This window comes from Stenella coeruleoalba, assembly GCF_951394435.1.
Source record: "Stenella coeruleoalba genome assembly, chromosome: 12".
Classification (NCBI taxonomy): domain Eukaryota; kingdom Metazoa; phylum Chordata; class Mammalia; order Artiodactyla; family Delphinidae; genus Stenella; species Stenella coeruleoalba.
This window is the reverse complement of record NC_137158.1, coordinates 46188384-46210571: the sequence shown is the minus strand read 5'-3', so window position 1 is coordinate 46210571 and position 22188 is coordinate 46188384. Positions and strand designations below refer to the sequence as shown.

The 22188-nt window shown below is 38.7% G+C and overlaps 1 protein-coding gene across 4 annotated transcripts in view; it reads left to right on the top strand.

Annotated features, from left to right (window-relative positions):
* LOC307195523 (uncharacterized protein) overlaps positions 1-22188 on the top strand; it is a 641668-nt gene that overhangs the window by 519681 nt on the left and 99799 nt on the right. For 3 of the 4 annotated variants that reach the window (XR_013830850.1, XR_013830852.1, XR_013830853.1), the window contains exon 3: positions 18724-18843. The exons of the other annotated variant lie outside the window; for it this stretch is intronic. The gene's annotated coding sequence lies outside the window, so the exon portion shown is untranslated. The remainder of the gene's footprint in view (positions 1-18723; positions 18844-22188) is intronic. 4 annotated transcript variants of the gene reach the window in all.

The following is a 22188-nucleotide window of genomic DNA, read 5'->3' as shown; positions in this document are numbered from 1 at the left end:
TAGGGATGATAGGAGGAGGCCTACCATGCATTATTTCATAGGGAGTAAATCCTAGCTTATAGGGGGAATTTCGCACCCTAAACAGAGCGTAGGGGAGTAGGACTACCCAGTTAGCGCCAGTCTCCATGGTCAATTTAGTCAAGGTCTCTTTTAGAGTTCTATTCATCCTTTCTACCTGTCCTGAACTCTGGGGGCGGTATGCACAATGTAATTTCCAATTAGCCCCAAGTATGGAAGCCAGATCCTGACTTACCTTAGAAACGAAGGCTGGCCCGTTGTCGGACCCTATCATAACTGGAAAGCCATACCTGGGCAGGATCTCTTCTAGTAGCTTCTTAGCTACTATTCGTGCAGTCTCATTCTTGGTTGGGAATGCCTCAGTCCAACCTGAAAAGGTATCTATAAACACCAGTAAATATTTATACCCATATTTGCCAGGCTTTACCTCCGTGAAGTCCACTTCCCAGTAGGCTCCAGGCTGGTTTCCTCTCTCCCGGATGCCAGTGGTTGGCGGGTGGGTGCTGGCATTATGGAGTTGGCAGACTGCACAGTCAGCAACCAGTCGTTCAGTCTTCTCGGAGACATTTTTAATTTTAAGTCCAGTCTGCCTGATGAGATCCTGTAGCCGTCGGGCGCCCAAGTGGGTGCTACGGTGGATCCGTTCAAGGACCAGGGTTCCTAGTCTCTCAGGAAGGAGGATATTGTTTTTAGCGTCCCGCCACCATCCGTCTCTAACCTGGGTTAGAGGAAGCTTGCTCATCCATCTGATGTCATCCTCCGAGTAGTCGGGTTGGGGCGGTAGTTCCCGGGGGCCTGGATCCGGCAGTTGCAGGGGAAGTAATGGTATTGGAGTGTGTGCCGCCTTTCGAGCCGTCTGGTCTGCCAAATTGTTGCCTCGGGTGACTGGATTCGTGGGTTTTTGATGCCCCGGGCAGTGTACAATGGCTAGCTTTTTGGGTTCCCATATGGCCGCTAGCAAGGCCAGGATTTCCTCTTTGTTTTTGATGTCTTTGCCCTCTGCTGTGAGTAGTCCCCGCTCTCGGTATATTGCCCCATGTATATGTGCGGTAGCGAAAGCATACCGGCTGTCTGTGTATATGGTGGCTTTTTGGCCTTTGCTCATCTTGAGAGCTTGGGTCAGGGCAATTAATTCAGCTTTTTGGGCTGAGGTCCCTGGGGGGAGAGTCTCTGCCCATATCACCTCAGTTTCTGATGTTACTGCTGCCCCCGCATACCTCTGACCTTGCTGGACAAAGCTGCTGCCGTCAGTGAACCATGTGACTTGTGCATCCGGTAGGGGCTGGTCACGTAGGTCTTCCCGAACCCCATGGATCTGGGCCAGTACCTCTGCACAGTCATGGAGTGGGGAGTCCAAATCTGGGTCAGGTAATAGGGAGGCAGGGTTTAATGCCCGCGGCGGAGTGTAGCTGATTCTGAGGGGATTTAGCAGTAGACCCTGGTAGTGGACCAATCGAGCATTGCTCATCCATCGGTCGGGAGGCTGTTTGAGAACCCCGTCGATGGCATGGGGGGTGGTGACATGTAACTCCTGCCCCATAGTTAGTTTGTCAGCATCCTTTACCATTAGGGCCGTGGCGGCGATCATCCGGAGGCAAGGAGGCCAGCCGGCAGCCACTGGGTCCAATTTTTTTGATAGGTAAGCAACAGGCCGGGGCCAAGGACCGAGGGGCTGGGTCAACACGGCCTTAGCTATGCCTTTGCTTTCATCTACAAAGAGGTGGAAGGGCTTGGAGACATCAGGGAGACCCAGGGCGGGTGCGGACAGCAAGGCAGTTTTGATCTGCTGAAATGACTGCTCAGCCTCTTCTGTCCATTCAAAGGGCGTCTGCTCTTTGGTGGCTAGGTATAGCGGTTTGGCCATTTCAGCAAATTTGGGTATCCATAAACGGCAGAACCCAGCCGACCCCAAAAATTCCCTCACCTGTCGAGGCGTGGTGGGTCTGGGGATGCGGAGGACGGTTTCCTTCCGTGCATCTGTGAGCCATCGTTGCCCCCCTTTCAATAGGTATCCCAGGTAAGTTACCTCAGGCCTGCAGATCTGTGCTTTCTTGGCAGAGGCTCGGTATCCCAGGGTGCCGAGAGTCCGTAGGAGGTTTCTGGTTCCCTGCAGGCAGGCTTCAGCGGTCTCAGCAGCTTCTCCGGTGTTATAGTCCCATTCATCCTGCGGGGGGCGAGTTAAGGGAAAAGCTGCATTGATGAGGTCAGGGTTAGCGGTGGGTTGACCATTATCTCCAGGAACCAGTTTTCTCGCCTCCAGCTGGATTCGCTCCCGTTCTTCGGTAGTGAATAGGATCCGGAGGAGCTGTTGGCAGTCATCCCAGGTGGGCTGATGAGTGAACATAACGCTATCTAGAAGAGCTATCAAGTCTTTAGGATTATCAGAAAAACGGGCATTCTGGGTTTTCCAATTATATAGGTCACTGGTAGAGAATGGCCAATACTGGAGTCGGGGGTTCCCTGTCTCATCGGGAGGGCCTATTTCTCGCAGGGGTAGGGCTATGGTGGAATCAGGATGGCGGAACCCTGGGTCGCGCTGAGTGCGTCCGCGAGTGCGCCCAGCCGGCCCCTGGGAATTATTTTCATTGGGCAGGGGGACCGGTAGTGCCTCTGCCTCTCGGTCCTCCGGTTCTGGCCTGGGTGGCCCTCCGGGAGGGGCTGCAGGAGGTTCTACCAAGGGGAGAGGAGCAGAGCCAGGAGCAGGAAGGGGGACTGGTTGTGGGGCCACAGGAGGAGATTGATATGGGGGGGGGGGTCTAGGAGAAGGAGGTCTTGGCTGTCAGAGAGTATGGGTGCAGTTCGGGTCTGAGGCTTGGGAGGTTTAGTTGGTCGGGCCGCAAGGATCTTATATGACCCTGATGACAAAAAGGGGGTCATCCAGGGAGGAGGGTTTTCTACCAGGTCCTGCCATACCAGGATGTAGGGGATCTGGTCCGGATGGCCTTCTTTTCCTGGCAAGAAGACTCTAGATTTAACTTTTAGGATTATAGGAAGACAAAAGGTACCCTCGGTGGGCCAGCCAACCCCGAAAGTTGGCCATTCAGAGCGGCAGAAGGTAATTAGTTTTCTTCTCCGGATATCCAGACTGAAGTTGTGTCCTCGGGACTTTACATCCCCGAAATTAGCGAGAAGGAGGGAGAGGGGGGTACTCTGTGCTTGGCCCATGTCTAGGTCCTGTAAGAGATTGATTAGAAAAGGTTACTCTGAAAACAAAAGTGATTAAGAGCAGTCCCAATAGCGGAGTCTGTAAAAGGAGGAAGGGGAGGTTATCGCGTGCGCGCTTCAGATGGGCTGCCAGCCCCAGATGGGTCGTGGTGGACGTCTCCAACCACACCCGACTAGGTGTCCTATAGCGCGTCCGCCAGGACTGTCCTAGTCCCCAAAACAGAAGGTACCCTGAGCCGGCTTACTTACCGATCGGTTGTCAGCGATGACCCGTTGACCTGATGTCTGGTGGGCTTGGGGGCATCCCGGACGAGCCCCCAAATGAAATGCCCAAGGTCGCGAGGCCCCTCCACAAGACCACCAGAGTCGAGAGTCAAAGCCAAACGGCAAGGGTCATTTATTGCAGGTTCGAACCTGGACCTCCGCGCACTCGTTGCCGGTGACGCTAAGAGGCCCTGGCGGAGTTTAGTACAGCTCTTTTATAGACCGGTACAAATATAGTCGCCGATTGGTTGACTTTTAAACAAAGACACTAGTCGCCGATTGGTTGACTTTTAAACAGAGACACTAGTCGCCGACTGGTTGACTTTTAAACAAAGACACTAGTCGCCGACTGGTTGACTTTTAAACAGAGACGCTAGTCGCCGATTGGTTGACTTTTAAACAGAGACACTAGTCGCCGATTGGTTGACTTGGTTGGACGGTTGCGGGGGGGGGGGGTCAGCAGGCGTAATTACAGAAGCGAGAGCGGCTGGTTAAGTTTCGGTTTCCTGAGGTTTTGTTTCTTAATTAGAAATACTTAAGGCGGGGCCATGGTCGCAAAAAGAAATAGTGCAAACAGGAGGACTGATACAACCCTAGCAGTGCTGCGGCCTCCACCAGCCCAACGGCAGGGCGTCGGGAGGCTGTGCGCCCAACTTCAGGCGGCGCTCCCAAATGTGGCAAGCCCAGCGCCGCGCCCTGGAATGGTCCTTTTTTCGGCCCTCCCCCTCCGGAAAGAACAGAAAAGAAATTCCAGGAAAAGCACAAATTGAATGCAGGGCGTCAACTCAGTCCTATTCTCACCAAACTAGAACATAGCCCCCTCATCAGCATCTTCTTTACAAAACTTCCAACATAGATTTATTAGATTTTTTGAAATTAAAAATGTAAATTTTATTTATTTAAAAATCAAATTAAAATCAAAGTGCACATTACTAGTTCTATAAATAATTGCTTTAAAACAAATGTTAATATAGCATTATGTAATATAACATATATAGTATAAATTGTCAATGCCTCCCTGCAAAGAGCACAAGAGTCATATCTGTAGTTTTACAAACTTGGGTTCATAACTCATTGTAACAAGGGAAAACACATTCCATGGAAAACCATATGGTGTCCCAATAAAAGGGTGTTAGAAAGGGCTTATTGTATGCAGGATTTGGGCAAAGTGATTTGGGGGAACAGTCAAGGAAGTTGAGATTTCCTCTGAATTGGTGGCTGTGAGGAAGCATATTAATTCTATGATCTTGGTTAATCTTATCTAGAAGGAAGGAAAAACCTGGTGACATGAAAGCTATAAAGACACCACAGTCACTCATGTGAGTCAGGAGAGAAAGACATTTAGTATTGTGGTTTGCACAGTGACCATGTTTGTGCCCGTGTTTAGACAAGACTAAGAAGCAGTATTGCTCGTTTGTTTGATCTGACTTCATTGCAGTTAGAGTGACCTCATCTGAGGTTAGTGTTCTCTGAGATTGTCTGGGTTCAACAGGGCAACACCATGGCCTGCATGATAATGCCAGGCTAGCACTTAACAACACCAACGTACTGCTGCTAGTATAAGGCCAGTTTCTGAACATCAGGATCTACTCTTCTCTTGTTAACCCTCTCTCTATATAATGTTCTCATAATAGCTATGAGTATACATATTCATATTTGCTTAAAAATAAAATTACAGCACGGTGATACATGAAGAAATATAATTTGCTTTTCACTTAACAATATATTACTAAAACATTTCCACATCAACAAATATGGAAACAAAACTTTCTAAATTCTCACTTTTAATGAGAACCTGGTACTTGATCATATGCATGCAACTTGATTTTTTTAAATTATATTTTGATATCTAGCTTGTGAGGTAAACTTTCAAGTGCATTTACTTTTGCTAACTTTCTCTGAGGTTAAATTCCTAGAAGTGGAGTTTTCTAGGCCAAAGAGTAGTAATATTTTTAAGACTTTTAATTCATACAAGTTGTCTAAATTATGTCACTTTATACACGTATCATCAAAGTATAAGATGGACCTTTTGTTCCTACTACCTCTTCAACACTGATTGTAAGATTTTTTAAAAACACATCTCTCTAGGCAGATAAGTGATAAAGTTTATCACATAGTTGCTCTAATTTGCTCCAGTAATACTAAGTAGATACTATTTATTAACTGTGTGCTGGGCATTATGCTAAATCTTTACAAATCTCAGGGAGAGGTGGAAAAAATACACATTTCAGTTGAGTAACGAATGGCTATATGCTAAAATCAACAATCTCAAATGAAGCCACAGTCGAATCCTACCAAATGAATACTAAAATTTCATTTAAAGAAACAGCTAATTTTAGAATTTTCCTTCATCATTATTAATTATTAAAAAGTTTGGAAAATAACATTTATTTTCCAGAAGCAGTAATTTCTTAAAACTTTTAGCTGGTACACTATTCCTGTGATCACTAATTACAAGAATGACAAGATGCCCACTTCAGCTAGAATGTTTTACCACTAACCTCTTTTGCACAGAGCAGAATATATTTCTGGAAGAATATTTTTTTAGTGGAATATTTTCTAGAACAAACTTTGTTCTTAAGATTCCCAGCTTAGAGAAAAAAATCCCTTTTTTTTTTCAACTACTGAAAATTGCTGATGGTCTCAAGTAATTACTTAAAAATCAAATTTTTGTTTAAATTTTTAGCCATTATAATGCAAATCTATAAGGAGTGTCTTAAAGCAATCTTGTCAAATTTACTGTTTTTTTAACATTTAATTAGTAAGCATAAAATATGATTTGAGTATTTCTTTTTTCTCTGAATTTTCTTCTTTTCTTCTTACTCTGTTGTGTCTGGATGTAGATGATTAATCATAGTTTTTATTGTACATGACATTAGAGTTTTTCATAAAATTTTAAAGTGGCAGAGTTGCTATTTATTCACCCTCAAAAGATATCAAGAATACCAGATTTCTTGGAAGACTTATAATTTAAATAAAATTTAAGAAGTAAGTATTAATTAGAATTCATAAATTTTAATTTTTAATGTGTTAATATACCAAAACTTATAAATACTTAAGAATATGATAAAATCTAATTTTAGTTCTGCTGGCATGCCATATTATATAAGTTTGGTAAGCATTTCTTTTTTTTAGGCAATCTAGCTAAAAGATTCTACTAACCATAATTTAGGTAGATAATATTTCCTTTCTTTTACCTATTCATTCTCTTGCAATCCAGTTTTGTTAGGATAATCTGGAAATTTCTATCTAGTTTACTATCTTCAAATTACTTTTTATAATAAACCTTCTCTTTTTAGAAACACTGACATCTGAATACTCTCCTATAATTGTACTTACAGCAGTTAATCTAATGCAACGCTTTGGTTTCTTTGTTATTTTAACCCCCTTTTTTGTTTTTATATTTCTTTTTCTTGGTTTTGTTTTTTTCAACAAAGACTAGCAAAAGACAAGTACAGTCAATTTTGATGTTTGGAACAAAAGAATATTTCCTTTGGAAGTATAAATATTATCATTTGGATAGTCTCAGCATATAAATAATTAAAGTCATGGGGGCTGATGATATCACTCAAGGAAATTGTACATTAAAAAAAGAAAAGTGATCCTAGGGCTGAATACTGCAAAACATCTGAGGGGAAAAAATGCAGAAGAGAAAACCTAACAAATAAGACTAAAATGGGATTCCTGCTTTTATATCATAAATTTTATTTTTTCTGTTTCCTTACCATATGACCAAGATGGGCTTTAATGTTTCCCTCAGATTGACTAAATTTTAGCCAAGCTTCTTCTTGATGGTAGGTCCTTTTTTTATAGCATTTACTTTAGAAAATTGCAATTGTAAATTGTTTCTTTGCTCCTTGAGATATAAATCTTTTTAATAGTCTCTTGACAGTTTTAAAACCCAGAAATACCTTTCTGGACCTGGGACCCACTTTTTAACCTCATGGGTGCCTTGCTCTAAGTTGTAAAACGACCTCTTCTCATGAAGATATGAGGAGCTTTGCTCTTCCTGTGGGTAAGGTCAGTGAACAAACACACATGGCCTCAGATCCCCCATGCCATCTCTTAAAACCACTTCTGCCTTTTGTTTCAACAGGAGCTCAGACTGGCTTCTCTACCCTTTTGCAATAGCCTTGAATAAAATGTCTTTCTTGTTTGTCTAACATTGTCTTATGTAGTTTTTGCTTGACAACTGTGCCTGCCAAAATCTTGGTTTGTTTTAGGTTCCTGGACCTCGTTGCTTGATGCCACAGACATTCTTAAATTCTTCTAACTCACAGCAGATAAAAGGACTTGAATGGAGGTTTCTTTGTAGGTTTTTTTTTTTTTTTTTTTTCCGGTACGCGGGCCTCTCACTGTTGTGGCCTCTCCCGTTGCGGAGCACAGGCTCCGGACGTGCAGGCCCAGTGGCCATGGCCCACAGGCCCAGCCGCTCCGCGGCACACGGGATCCTCCCGGACTGGGGCACGAACCCCGCGTCCCCTGCATCAGCAGGCGGACTCCCAACCACTGCGCCACCAGGGAAGCCCTCTGTAGGTTTTAAGACCTCATTAGTGGGACTTCCCTGGTGGCGCAGTGGATAAGATATCCGCCTGCCCATGAAGGGGACGCTGGTTCGAGCTCTGTTCCGGGAAGATACCCCATGCCGCAGAGCAACTAAGCCCGTGCGCCACAACTATTGAGCCTGCGCTCTAGAGCCCGCGAGCCACAACTACTGAACCCACACACCTAGACCCCGTGCTCCACAAACAGAGAAGCCACTGCAATGAGAAGCCTGCGCACCTCAACAAAGAGTAGCCTCTGCTCGCCAAAAGTAGAGAAAGCCCACACACAGCAACAAAGACCCAACGCAGCCAAAAAAATAAAATTAAATCTTAAAAAAAAAAAAAAAGACCTCATTAGTTTTCATTCCTTCACCTCCTTCTGGGATTTCTTGGACTACTGCTTTGCCTTCCAACTTGTAAGGTCTGGTCCTACTTGTGAGAAATATCCTATGTGCCAGAATTTTGTTTTCCTCTTCAATCTGATTCCATCTGCACTTGAACTGCCAACTTCTTCAAAGTTTCTGGCTTGTTCTCATCTCAGGCTTCCAATCCCAGAAGATGTTATTCTCCAAACTACATTTTCTAGGTGATTTCTTTTCACAGTGAAGAAGTATGAATCATATGTGTCCTCAAGATGCCATTATTTTCCTGGAATTCATCCTGGGAACCAAGAAACCCACTCAAGAAGCAAATAGAAATAATGGACACATTTTAAATTCATGTTTACTTAAATAACTTATATTCCTTCTTTAAAATCAATCTTTACCCCTTCCCTCCACTCCACCCCAACTCTAGGGCTCAATATTTTACAACTTTATAGCTTCTTTCTGGGCAACCTTTTCTGCATGCAACCTTTTCTTCCTTGACTGATGTTTTGTAAATGATATTCTGTTGTCTTCAAGCTTGTCCTCACTGGCTAAGGTAGTGGGGAAGACAGTGCTGAGACTGACTTTGCGTCACAGCAATATTATCTTCATCTACATCTTTGGGTGAAACTTTATGGTTCTGTAGGCATGTACTTTCACCATTTATAGGAGCCATGTTTTAGTAGATTTGCTTCTTGTCTGTGTACATCGATATTCATCTGGATTGTTGACTGTTTAGAAATCTGAGTGTGGCTGGAAGGCCAATCAAGTGACCTTCTCTTGTTATTTCTGGAGCTTCTTCTGATTTAACAGATTGAAAAATTATTGAGGAAAACAATTCTGAATTACTCGGTAAGCTGTGAACATGTATGCCAATCATGTTTAGACAAATCCTTGCCTTATTACTATTCTATTTTTGTTGCAGTGGTGGGTAAAATAAACATATTAATCTCTCTATGTCCTCTGTTTCCTCATCTTTGAAAATGGGAATCATTATGATTACCCCTGGTTTGTTATGAGGACTCAATTATATAATGCGTGAAACTGATAACACTGGTCTTGGAACCTATTATATAATCAATAAATAGTAGCTACTGTGAGTATAATCATAAGGCTGTCCATGAGGAAGGGGTAAAAGAAGAGTATTTGTAGAATTTTAACTTCTCTTTTCCTTTCTACAGAGAAGTTTTTTGTTTTGTTTTTAGCTTAGAGTTGAAGTATTTATAAGGAAATATGTAGTCAGAGAGAGGGAGGAACATTTTCTTTTTTTTTTTTTTTTTTTTTTTGGCCACACGAAGTGGCATGTGGGATCTTAGTTCCCTGACTAGGGATCTAATCTGTGCTCCCTGCAGTGAAAGCACAGAGTCCTAACCACTGGACTGCCAGGGAATTCCCAGAAACATTTTCTTAAATTCTAAGTTTATGTGCATTCAAGTTTTAAAAACATCTTTCCTCCAAATAAAGTTAACTGGAAAACCCTATTACTCACGTCTAACTAGAGAAATGCTACCATTGCTAACGGCAAATTAATAAGGTAAGTAATAGTTTAGTAGGGGTACTTATGTGGCCATTAAGGCATGTAAATCATTTAATCCCCTTCTGTGTGTTGAGCATCATGTTGGATTTAATAAGTACATGAATTAACACTAAAGAGTTTATAGAGTAGATGAGGACATAAAGCAAATTATACAAAAGCTAAAATATACAAAAGCTTAAAAATAACGTAAGTATGAAAGAAGAGAGTTCTCTCTAAAGACGCTGGAGACAATAGTGACAGGATCTTACATATTCACACTGTACAATGTATTATAACATTAATTCTTTAATTTAAATCTCACCAAAACATACTGTTTTTAAATTACAAACTAAGGATTAGAGATGTTAATTCACTTCTAAAATTCACATACATGAAAAGTTCTAGAGCTGAATTTATAATCTAAGCTTTCTGATTACATACCTATACATTTCATCAGCTTCTCTTTATAACAAATAATCAATATGACTCAGTCAGATTCTTCTTGGCTGCTTCTTGACCCATAGTTCTTTGACATTACAAGATAATACTTTGGTCAATTTTTTTCTTTTACCACAAGACCATTTTGTCAAATATTATTAAGAAATGGCCTGTGTTTAACAATTATTATTCAAAGGCTCTGTTAAGGTTTTTCTGCAATTCTAAATTGCTAAAATCTGAAAATTTATTTTATAATCCACTCACTTTCTTATACATTCCATTTTATTTTGTTGCACAGTGAAATACAGCACATTCAAAGTGTTAAAAGAATTCCCTGTTTCTACATGGTTGTCACTGATAAGGAAATTTTATTTCATATAGCCTATGAAAGCAGCAACTGAGGGTCAACTTTGAAGGCCATGCAGATGAAGATTTATGTTGCCTGAAGGCAGAGTCCCTAAATTAGGGGTCAAAGCATCAGTGAAACATCTACCAGAGTAATGAAGAATCCACTTTCTAAAACCCTTCTTCAGCTTTGAAAATCATAGTAAAGATACATTACTTGGCAAATGGTGGAGAGAGGACATCATTTTACATTTTAGGATAAGATTACGTTATGAATGATCTCAGTGCTGAGTAAAGAAAATAAAGAGAAAAAGGGAAACTAGGGAATTCTACGCAGTGATATTTTTGTTTAGCATTCATAAGGAAAAACTATGAGTTGTTTATAAAAATTTATATTTTGACAGTACATTTATACTAGTGTTTTATTAATCTATTGAATAGGCTTAGGGCTATCATTTTATAAAGTGGTTTTAAATTCAGTAGTTCTTAACCCTTTTCAGCCACTGTCTTCTGTGAACACTTAATGAAAGCTATGAATTCCCTCCCCCTAATACTTACACATGCATGTACAATTTTATTTATAAATAAACATGGGACTCATAGAAACCTTCTGAAGCCCTGACCATTGAACTATGCAGGATACATCTGAACATATACTATGTAATCTCTGAAGTTTCTTCTCTAAATAATTCAAAAGCATTTCTGACAATTATTTCTGATAGACCCAATATAATTTTATGATATTGCAGCATGGGCTGACTATTGCTCTTTGTGAACTGTTGTGTTTACTTCAGCTCTTCTTTCTTTGTTCACCCTTTCCTATCATATTTTTGGATTGTTTGAATGATATTTAGAATTTTATTTTAATTTAAATATTAGCTTTTATTTTCTACTATTTTTTTTTTTTTTGGCCATGCCACGTGGCTTGCAGGATCCAGTTCCCCGACTAGGGATTGAACCCAGGCCACGGCAGCGAGAGCCAGGAATCCTAACCACTAAGCCACTTCTAACTATATTTTTGCCTCACTTTTTAGTGGTTAGTCTAGGAATTGATACACATCATCAACTTAAAAAAATTTTACACCTTAATTGAAGTATAATAAGTAGAATATATTTAAAGAATACAATGCAATGTGTTTGACATATGTATACACCTCTGAAAATATAACCAAAATCAAGGTAATAAGCATATCTATCATCCCCCAAAGTTTTCATTTGCCCATTTATATTCCGTCCCTTCCCTTTCTACCTCCCCTCTTCTCCTAGAAAGCACTTATCAGCTTTCTACTACTATAGACTAGTTTGTACTTTCTAGAATATTATATAAATAGAATAGAATCTGTGCTATTTTTATTGACTGGCTTATTGACTTAGCATAATTATTTTGTTGCATGCATCAATAGTTGATTCCAGTTGCTGAGTAGCATTCCATGTTATGAATATGACATAATTTGTTTACCCTTTCACCTGCTGATGGACATTTGACCTTTTTTTGATATGGGACTATTGCAAATAAACCTGCTATGAATATTCAGATACAAATGTTTGTGTGCACATATGCCTTCATTTCTCTTGTCTAAATGCCTAAGAGAGTAATTACTGGGTCTAAGGCACTCCCCACATTGCATGTCTTTCATTACTCTCAAGAAATGAACCTGGGCACTTCACCTATGGTATAAAAACCTTGCAATTTTCTGGGTTCATTTAATACCTCTGCCCTTTACACTACTGTTGCCATATGCATTATAAGTATGTATATTATAAACCCCTCAAGATTATAATTTTTGTTTTAGACCAGCCTATACATTTTAGGTAGAGTAAGAAGACAAATTGTCTTTAACTTTACCAAGATATTTACCATTTGCAATACTCTTCATTCCTTCTTGAGGGTCCAAGTTTTAAGGATTTGCAGTAATGCAGGCCTTTGGTGAGAGATTCTTAGTTTTTTAATCTGAAATATTTTTATTTTGCTGTTGCTTAAAGGTTATTTTCTCTGGACAGAGAGTGGAGGGTGGATTGTATATTGTTGTTTTCCAGCATTGCTAGGATGTCTCACTGTCGTCAGCCCTTCGTTCCTTCTGAGGAGAAGCCAGTGGTTATCTATGTTGTCATTTCCATCCATGTAATTTTCATCTTTGGTATTTAGCTGTTTCTACACAGAATTGGGGTTCCCCCTCACAGGCTTTCTCATTTCTGAGATTCACACCTCAATTTCTAGTATCTGTGTTTGCAGTGAAGTCTGTTCTCTAATTCTCCATGATAGTAAAACATGGATTTCTGAGTTCCAGCTACCTTCTTGTAGCCACCTGGCAGATCTCAGATCCAAAGCTGTAAAAAAAAAAAAAAAAAAGATGAGAAAAAGTGAAAACTTACTCCATGCTCTTCTTTTCTAAATGTTAATGCCTCCATAATATTGATCTAATTTTATTCACTCTCCAGTGTCTTCAGGTAGTTATTTTATAAATTTTGCCCAGGGTTTTGTTTTTACATATTTAAAGGTTAGTCTGACAAGGAACTTAGTCATGATGAGAAGGGAAAACTTTTTTGTTTTTAATGTGGAGAGATTTGAAGACATTTAAAGGATTATGGGAAATAAACAGAAAAGAAGGAGATTTTAAAGATAATGGAGAGCAAGGGAACTGATGGAGCCTGGGCACTAAAGGAGAAAGACAGTGAGACATCTAGTGAACAGATATATGAGCCTTAGACAGGAGGAGACAAGTGGTGAAAGGAGTAAGGGAAGGGATGCTTTATGAAGATAAAGTTTGTAGGTATTTTCAAATAGATTCAGAGTGCTTCTATCATATTCTTTCTATTATCTGAAGTATAAAGAAGTGTAAGCTCTATTTATGGTGTACAGTCATGTTGGTAATACTACAGAGTACATTCTGTAAAAAAAGGAATTTTTAAGTATTCCATAATTCATATTATTTTCTCGAGTTCCCTAACTAAGCCTTCACATAGCATCCTACACCTGAGATTGGCTTCACAGTGGGATGGCATGTCTACCTACATGAAGTGTTTCTCCACCTGAAACACTCAGGTACCTCACATTTAACATCTTTGTTCACAAACTGGCTCCTAACAAGCAAACTAACATATGAAAAAAAGAAGGAATAAATGAAACAAAATGAAATAAAATAACCATTAATGATGCAAAAGACCTCAGAAGACATTTACTCTCTTCTTTGAAGAAATTCTTATGAACTGATTTGCAGACCTTTAATCCCTTCACAGCACAAGTGGGAGAAAATTCCATGTCTTTCAGACAGATGGATGAGAAGACATGCCAAAAACAGTCACTTCACTGGGTCTAAAAGAGACCAGCCAAGCTATTGGTGATGACAGGGACAGATGGGAAAGACTGAAGTCTGCAGTATACCCAAAATGCAACAATATTTTGGTTGGTGTTATACCTATCTATACTTATCCCAATTTTGCTGAAAAAAGGGCAATAAAATTGGAATTGAACAGGAGAAATAATATGGGCAGCCTCACCCAATTCCCCAGGGTCTGGAACATCCAAAGGTAATACCTTGGCTCAACAAGACTTCTGGCTTCAGACTAACACACTATTAAGGCCAACAAGACTATGGTCTCCCAGCAGCAGTAACAGCATAGACTGGTAGGGGTTGGTTTATCCAGAATGAGGTCAGTCTTCCTATTACTATGGCTCAGTCCCAGATGAACTGAACACTCGGCTGCTCAGCTTAGTGCAAGACATAGAAATGAGCTCTTTCTGTTGAACAGAACACAAATTATTTCTATACCTCTCTCGTTCTTCTACGTAAACATCCTGTACAATTTTTTTTAAAGCATAGGAAATAAAAAGAAGCAAGTAATATGACATAACAATCAAGAATAAAATTAACAGAGGTTAACCTCCAAATGACCCAATCATGGGGATTAGTAGACAAAGATTTTAAAACAGCCATTATAAAAATGTTCTCAAATATGCAGGAAAAGATATAAATAATTGGTGAATAGATGTGGAAATCTTAGAATGAAAAATGAACAATAAAAAAGAACAAACTAGAATGTGTGCTTCAAGAAATCTAAATAAAACTAAAACCCCTGGACACTATATATGGAAGAAACACAAGAAGATTCTGAAAGGTAAAGAGAAGAAGAGAGGCTGTCTAGGGACATGGTAGTGAATTCTCCTGGGTTTTCTCTTATGTCTCACAGATCCCAGACATGGAGTTGAAGAAAATGACAACCCAGAAATGTCAACAAGCACAGAGAGCAAAAGCCCTGACAAACCCTACTCTCTAATCAAAGGACCAGGAAAGGGGCAGTGCAGCCAGATATAAAACTTTTTGCCAAACCCTATAGAAAAATGTATGGCCCCGTACCCACCCATGCCAGCAAAAGCCAGGTAGGGAACCTAGACTTGTGCCCTCATGAGGCTACACTGAGGCACTCCAAGCCACTACTGTGGTTGTTTTGGAGAAGGCAAAGAAGAGAGCTGAGAATTTCATTCCCATTGGCCAGCAATGAGACTTTCACTGCCTCCCTGCTCCTCAGCCCCACCCACCATGGGAGATCACATGGGGAACCTGGATTTCCACTCCCATCAGGCAGTAACAAGGCACCCCTTTCTCCCTCTGCTGGGATGGTTTTGAGAAGGCCTAGTGGAAGGTCAGTACTTTCACCATCATCCAGTGGTTATGAGGCCATCTCCACTGTGGTGTCAGTGGAAACAACTTGGGGCACCCGAGCTCCTACCCCTACCCAGCAGTAATGAAGGACACCTCTTTTCACATGTCAGTGGAAGCCAAATGGGGAACTGGGACTTTTACTGCTACTGCAGTAATGAAGTTGCATCCCACCTTCCCCAGCTGGAGCAGTGTCAGAGTAAGCCAGCTAAAACTGAAGATTGACATAAGATACAGAGTTTTATAATATAATACAGAAGTGTCAAATTTTCAGTCAAAAATTACTTGTCATACAAAGAACCAGGAAAATTTCAAAATGAATGAGAAAAAATAAGCACTAGATGCCAATACCAAAAAGACAGATATATTAGAATCATCGGACAAATGGTCATCATAAAAAATGCTTCAGTGAGGAGTTACAAACACACTTTTAACAAATGAACAATTAGAAAACTTCAACAAATAGTCTCCATAAAGAAATAGAACATATAAACAAGACTCAAATGGAAACTGAAACTATATTTTAGGACTGAAAAATATAAAACTGAAATAAAAAGCTCAGCAGATGAGTCAACAGCAGAAAAGAAGGGACAGAGGAAAGAATCAGTGAACTGTAAGATAGAACAATACATATTACTCAAATTGACAACAAAGAGAAAATAGATTAAAACAAAAAAGATTCAGAGATCTGTGTGACTACATCAAAAATTCATGTCACTGGAGTCCAAAACGAAAGGTGAGTAAGGAAAGGACTGAAAAAGTACTAAAAAATGATGCCTGAAGACTTCCCAAACTGGGCAAGAGACATAAACCTAGAGATTCAAGAAGCTGAGTGAACTGCAAACAAGGTAAACCCAAATAAACCCAGATCAAGACACATTTTTATTAAATATAAGAAAAGTAAAAATGAAAAAGAAAAAAATTATTGAAAGTCACCAGAAAATGGCAATGGCAATAGGGGAATTTTTTTGAAAGGTAGCAGATTTCTCAGCAGAAACCATGGAGGCCAGAGGAAGGAACATAATATTTTTTAAGTGCTGAAAGGAAAGTACTGTCAACCCAGAATCCTATACAAGGTGAAAATATACTCCGTAATTGAAGGGGAAATCAAAGCATTCTCAAATGAAGAAAATGAAGTGAATTTGTCACCAGCAGACCTACCCTAGAAGAATAGCCAAATGAAGCTCTTGAACCAGAAAGGAAAGAATAAAGCTTGGAATATCACAACAAAGGACGCAGATGAGACTTCCCTGGTGGCAAAGTGGTTAAGAATCCGCCTGCCAATGCAGGGGACATGTGTTTGCGCCCTGGCCCAGGAAGATCCCACATGCCGCGGAGCAACTAAGCCCATGCACCACAACTACTGAGCCTGCGCCCTAGAGCCCACGAACCACAACTACTGAAGCCCACACCCCTAGGGCCAGTGCTCCGCAACAAGAGAAGCCACCAAAATGAGAAGCCCGCGCACAACAACGAAGAGTAGCCCCCATTTGCCACAACTAGAGAAAGCCCGCATGCAACAAGAAGACCCAATGCAGCCAAAAATTAATTAATTAATTAATTTAAAAAATATATATATTCATTGTAAAAAAAAGAAAGGATGCAAACAGTAAGCAACGTGAATAAATAAAATTGACTTCCCTTCTCCTCTTGAGTTTTCTAAATTATTTTTGATAGTTGAAGTAAAAATTGTAACACTTTATGAAGTGGTTCTAAATATATGTAAAGGAAATATTTCAAATAATTATATTACAAATGCTTGAGGATAAAGAGATATAAAGGGATGTAAGTTTCTACACTTCACTTGAACTGATAAGTACCAGTATACTAAGTTGTGTGTATATAATGTAATAACTAGAGTAACCACTAAAATCTGTACAAAGAGATACACTGAAAAACAGAATACACAGATCACAATAGAATTCTTGAAAACAAAAAAACTGAAGTAATCTACAGAGAGGGAGAATAAACAATACAAAAAATAACATGGTAAAATTAAACCCTAAAACCTCACTAATGACCTTAAATGCAAACAGTAGAAATACAATTGTTAAAGACAGAGACTATGTTTTACCAATCTCTGGATAAAAATCAGGATAAATCAAACTGTATGCTGTCTACAAGAACCTCACAAATATAATGAGATAGACTGGTTGAAAAAGAAGGATGGAAATATATGTAACATATATGTTTGTTTTATACATACTAATATATATGTATATTACTTATACATATTAAATATATAGGTATATATTTAGAATATATATAACAAATATTAGTCAAAAGAAAGCAAGAGTACTGTATTAGATAATGGAGTCTTTAGAGCAAATAAAGTTACAAGAGACAGAGAGGGATATTATATATAAGAAAAAGGTAAATCTACCAAGAAAATATGGCTGTCCTAAATGTATTTGCAACAAACAACAGTGGTACAAAATATATGAAGCAAAAAGTAATAGAACTTCACCGCAATTAATTTTTTTTAATATTAAAATAGATAGCTAGTGGGAACCTGCGGTACAGCACAGGGAGCTCAGCTCGGTGCTCTGAGATGACCTAGATGGGCGGGACGGGAAGGGGTGGGAGGTCCAAGAGGGAGGGGATATATGTATACATATAGCTGATTCACTTCGTTGTACAGCAGAAACTAGCACGACATTGTAAAGCAATTATACCTCGATTAAAAAAATAGAATATAATAAAAAGCGATAGAACTACATTGCTTAGACACTTTTAAAAAGTGATTTGAAAACTAGTAACAGGAACTGTTACTTTGTTTCGTTTTTGGCCGCACCGTGTCCCTTGCGGGATCTTGGTTCTCAGATCTTGGTTCCCTGACCAGGGATCGAACCCACGCCCTCGGCAGTGAAAGCGCAGTCTTAACCACTAGACCCCCAGGGAATTCTCACTTTTTTGACTATAATTAAATGAGAAGTAAGAGAAATATGAAGGCAAAGGACTGTATTATGATTTTGTAAAACAAACAAAAAACACTATGGAGGCAAAAGCTTTAATCAAATGTTTACTCATATTTTCCTAAAATAAAAGAGGAGGGGAAGAGTAGGAGAAGGGAGAGGGAGAGAATATAGGTTTTATTTTGGAGGAATGTTTTTGGACTCAGATAAATTTGAAAAATGCCTAGGGTTAATGTAAAGTGGATCCAGAATTGGCAACTAACTGTGCAGAAACTGCTCTAAGTACTTTATAGACCTTATCTCCTTTAACACGAACTGTATTCTTTCTGAGTGAGAAATTATTCCCTTTCTGAAGATGAGAAAGCTAAGGGCCAAAAAGGGAAAGTAACTTGTTCAAGGGTTATAAAACCTAAAAAAAGTTTTGTTTTTTTTTTTAAACTTGCATTGTTTCACATACACATCTTTTCTTACATGTACATTTCACTGTTTTGACAGATACCTTCACCTGTGTAACAACAGCCAGGTCAAGAGACAGATCATTTCCATTACTCCAGGAAGTTCTCTAGAAGGTTACGCGATTCCTGAGAGACACTTTGGACATCTATCTTTTTACAGGTACGCCTCCACGTTACTTGCATTAAAAGGGCGATGGAAGTTGTTAGAGATAAGCAGTGTGAGAGCAGCAGTGTTCATAGCTCATGTAAATAGCTCATGGAGAGCCAAGTGATAAAGGTTGAAAAAGTAAAAACAAAACCTCAAAAACATACTTAGGCAAATTTAACTCTGTTCTTCTTCATAGTTCATGAGATTATTACTGTTTTGTAAACTAGTTCTACTTTTTAGTTTCATATTAATACTCATACACATTTAACTATTTTATTGAGTGCTTTCTATGTACCAGACACTATACTAGGCGTCTTCTATGCATTACCATTCAATACACTAGTCATTTGAGATAATTACCATTTATTATTCCCATTTTACAAACAAAATTGAGGCCCAGAGAGCTTACACAGCTTCAGGATCTGCACCTAACTCTAAAATCAGAAACCAAATTCTTAACCCTGATGGTGTTCCATGGATCATTCTGTAATACTAAATTATATCTGGTACTTTGTTTTTTAGGAGGCAATAAATTATGTACTGTCTAGGAAATATGTAATACCTTTCCAGTAGTTGACTTCAAATCTAGTCAATATGCCTTTGCTTAGTATCTGCCATCGTATACACTAGGCAGTGGTTACATAAAGGTGAAAATATAATCTCAAGGAGTTCAGTATATTTGATGAATTGAAAAAAAACATAGTATTTTCAATTAAAAATCCTGGATTCAGGGACTTCCCTGGTGGTCCTGTGGTTGGGACTCCATCCTTCCAATGCAGGGGGCATGGGTTCAATCCCTGGTTGGGGCACTAGGATCCTGCATGCCACATGGCATGGCTAAAAAGTGGAAAAAAAAAATCCTGGATTCAATTTCTGAATTTTTTTTTTTTGTCTTTTTGTTTTTTTTTTAAACTCTATGACCTCAGATCATATTGTTTCTGTTTCAGTTTCCCTGTCTGTAAAATAGAAGTAACTACTTCACGGGGTTGTTTAGGGGATCAAATGAGATAATATGTATACGAGTAAAATTCTAAAGTGTGAAGTAAAATCTTATGGATTATTGTACTAATAACTACAGTAAATTTGATTAATTGTATATGAGAGGCATTGGTTATGAAAGAGCTTGGGTAGCTAAGGAGTAATTCATTTTACTGAAGAAAATAGTATGGGGAGTAAAAGTAAATGGTTGGTTAGTAAACATTTTACAGAAGAAGTGGCAATTAAGATCGACAAATTAAAACACTGTCGGTGAGTAAAGAAGAGATAAGGTTATCTATTGTTTGTTAATTGAGATAACTTACTCCTCTTGTGTTTGATAAAAAGTGTGTCGCTATAATTCATAAATTAGACATTGAGTAAAGATTCTACATGAGGGGAAAAAAAAAGAAGGAAAAAAAGTGATAGAACTGAAGAGAAATAAAGTCCACAATTATATTGGAGACATCAATACTCCTCTCTCAACAACTGATAAAACAACAGGCAGACAATTAGCATGGACTTAGGAGAATTCAAAACGATTAACAAAATGATTTACTCAACATCTATAGAATACTCCAGTCAGCAGCAGCAGAACACACATTTTTTTTCAAGAGCTCATAGAACAAATTCTAAGATAGACCATATCCTGGGCCATAAATCAAAGCTTAACAAATTTAAAAGAAATGAAATCATACAGAGTTTGTTCTTTGATCAAACAATGGTATCACGTTTGAAGTCAACATAACTAACATAAGAAAATCTCCAAAGACTTGGAGACTAAATCACATACTTCTAAATAATCCATGAATCAAAGAGTAAGTCTCAGAAGAAAGAGCAAAAAACATTATCAGTGACCTAAATGCCCATTAACAGAATAATGGATACACAAATTATGGTATATCTAAACAATAGAAGACTATTCAGCAATAAAATAGTAATGAACTACCTGAACACTCAGCAACAGGAATTAATATCAAAAACACGCTGAGAAAAAGAAGCTAGACACATACAAAAAAGTTAAAGATCAAAGAACACTAACCCAACGATATAGAAATCAGAATGGCGGTTCCGTATGGAAGGTGAGGGATGGACAGAAAAGGGAAACTTTCTCAGGAGACAGGGATGTACTATATCTCGATTAGAGTGTAGGTTATACAGGTTATACAACTGTAGGTTATGCAGTTGTATATGTTTTCAAAACTCATCAAACTGTATACTTAAGATCTCAACATTGTATGAAACGTAGTCCTACTTCAATAAAAATACAAAAAATTAAATAAAACAGAATAATTCTTAACTGCATCCTCTTTTCCCTTTTATTATATATTCTATTTCCAAATGCTGTTGATCTATCCTTCAAAGTATCTCTCAAAGTGTATCACATTCTATTAGCCCTGCTGTCACTGTCCTGGATGAGATCTTCATTTGGATGGGGACAATCTCCATAGTTATCCCCTTGACTTCAGTCCTTCAGTCCTGTTAGTCTTAAACCATTCTCCCCAAAGTTTCTAAATGATTAAAAGAAAAAAAAAATGTTAACATCTCCCATAGATAGAGTTCCAGTGCCTTAGCACACAAGGCACACCTTGATTTGCTTTGCCAATGACTTTATTTTGTCATCATCTTTTCATTTGCTTGCCTTCTCATTAGACTATGTGCTTTATGAAGACAGGACGAAATCTTATTTTTTAAGTAAATCTTAATTAATGTTTGCTGAAAGCATAAGTAGAGTACATTAGTTGATTGCCCTGAACTGGCTACTCTCTGCTGTGATTTTGAGTCTCATTTTGTCAAAGCAAATTAGATGTCATTGTACAGATGATGCAAAATTTTGTTAGAACAATATGCTTTAACCTTACCTAACATTTTGACTGCCAGCCAGAGAATGAACTTAAGTTTTTCTTTCTCAAAATTGATTTATCACAAATTGCAGTTGGTGAAGTGATTAAAAAATAGATGTCAATTCACCAAAGGAATAATTTCTAATTGAAATCTATACATGGGCAACACAAAAAGTGTCCTAACAAATTTCTTCATATTTGATTTCTCTCCTCTTACAAAAATTGATTTAAAAGGCTTTGTATTAGTTGGCAATACTAATAATTTAAGAAAATTAAACAAAGAAAATACATGCACTAATACCATATTAAGTATAAATACAGCTCATAGCTTGAAACTAACATTCTTTTAAAAAAAATTCTTCAAACTATCAAGATTAAAAGTATTTTAACCATATGTATTCATCCTATATTCTCAAAAGCATAAGCCTATAAACATTTCAAAGTCTAAAATATTTTGCCAGGTTCCTGATATTTTTTATTAAATTTATATTTTCATAAATAAAGATTAGTATTAAACAAAATCAGTTATTTTGGACAC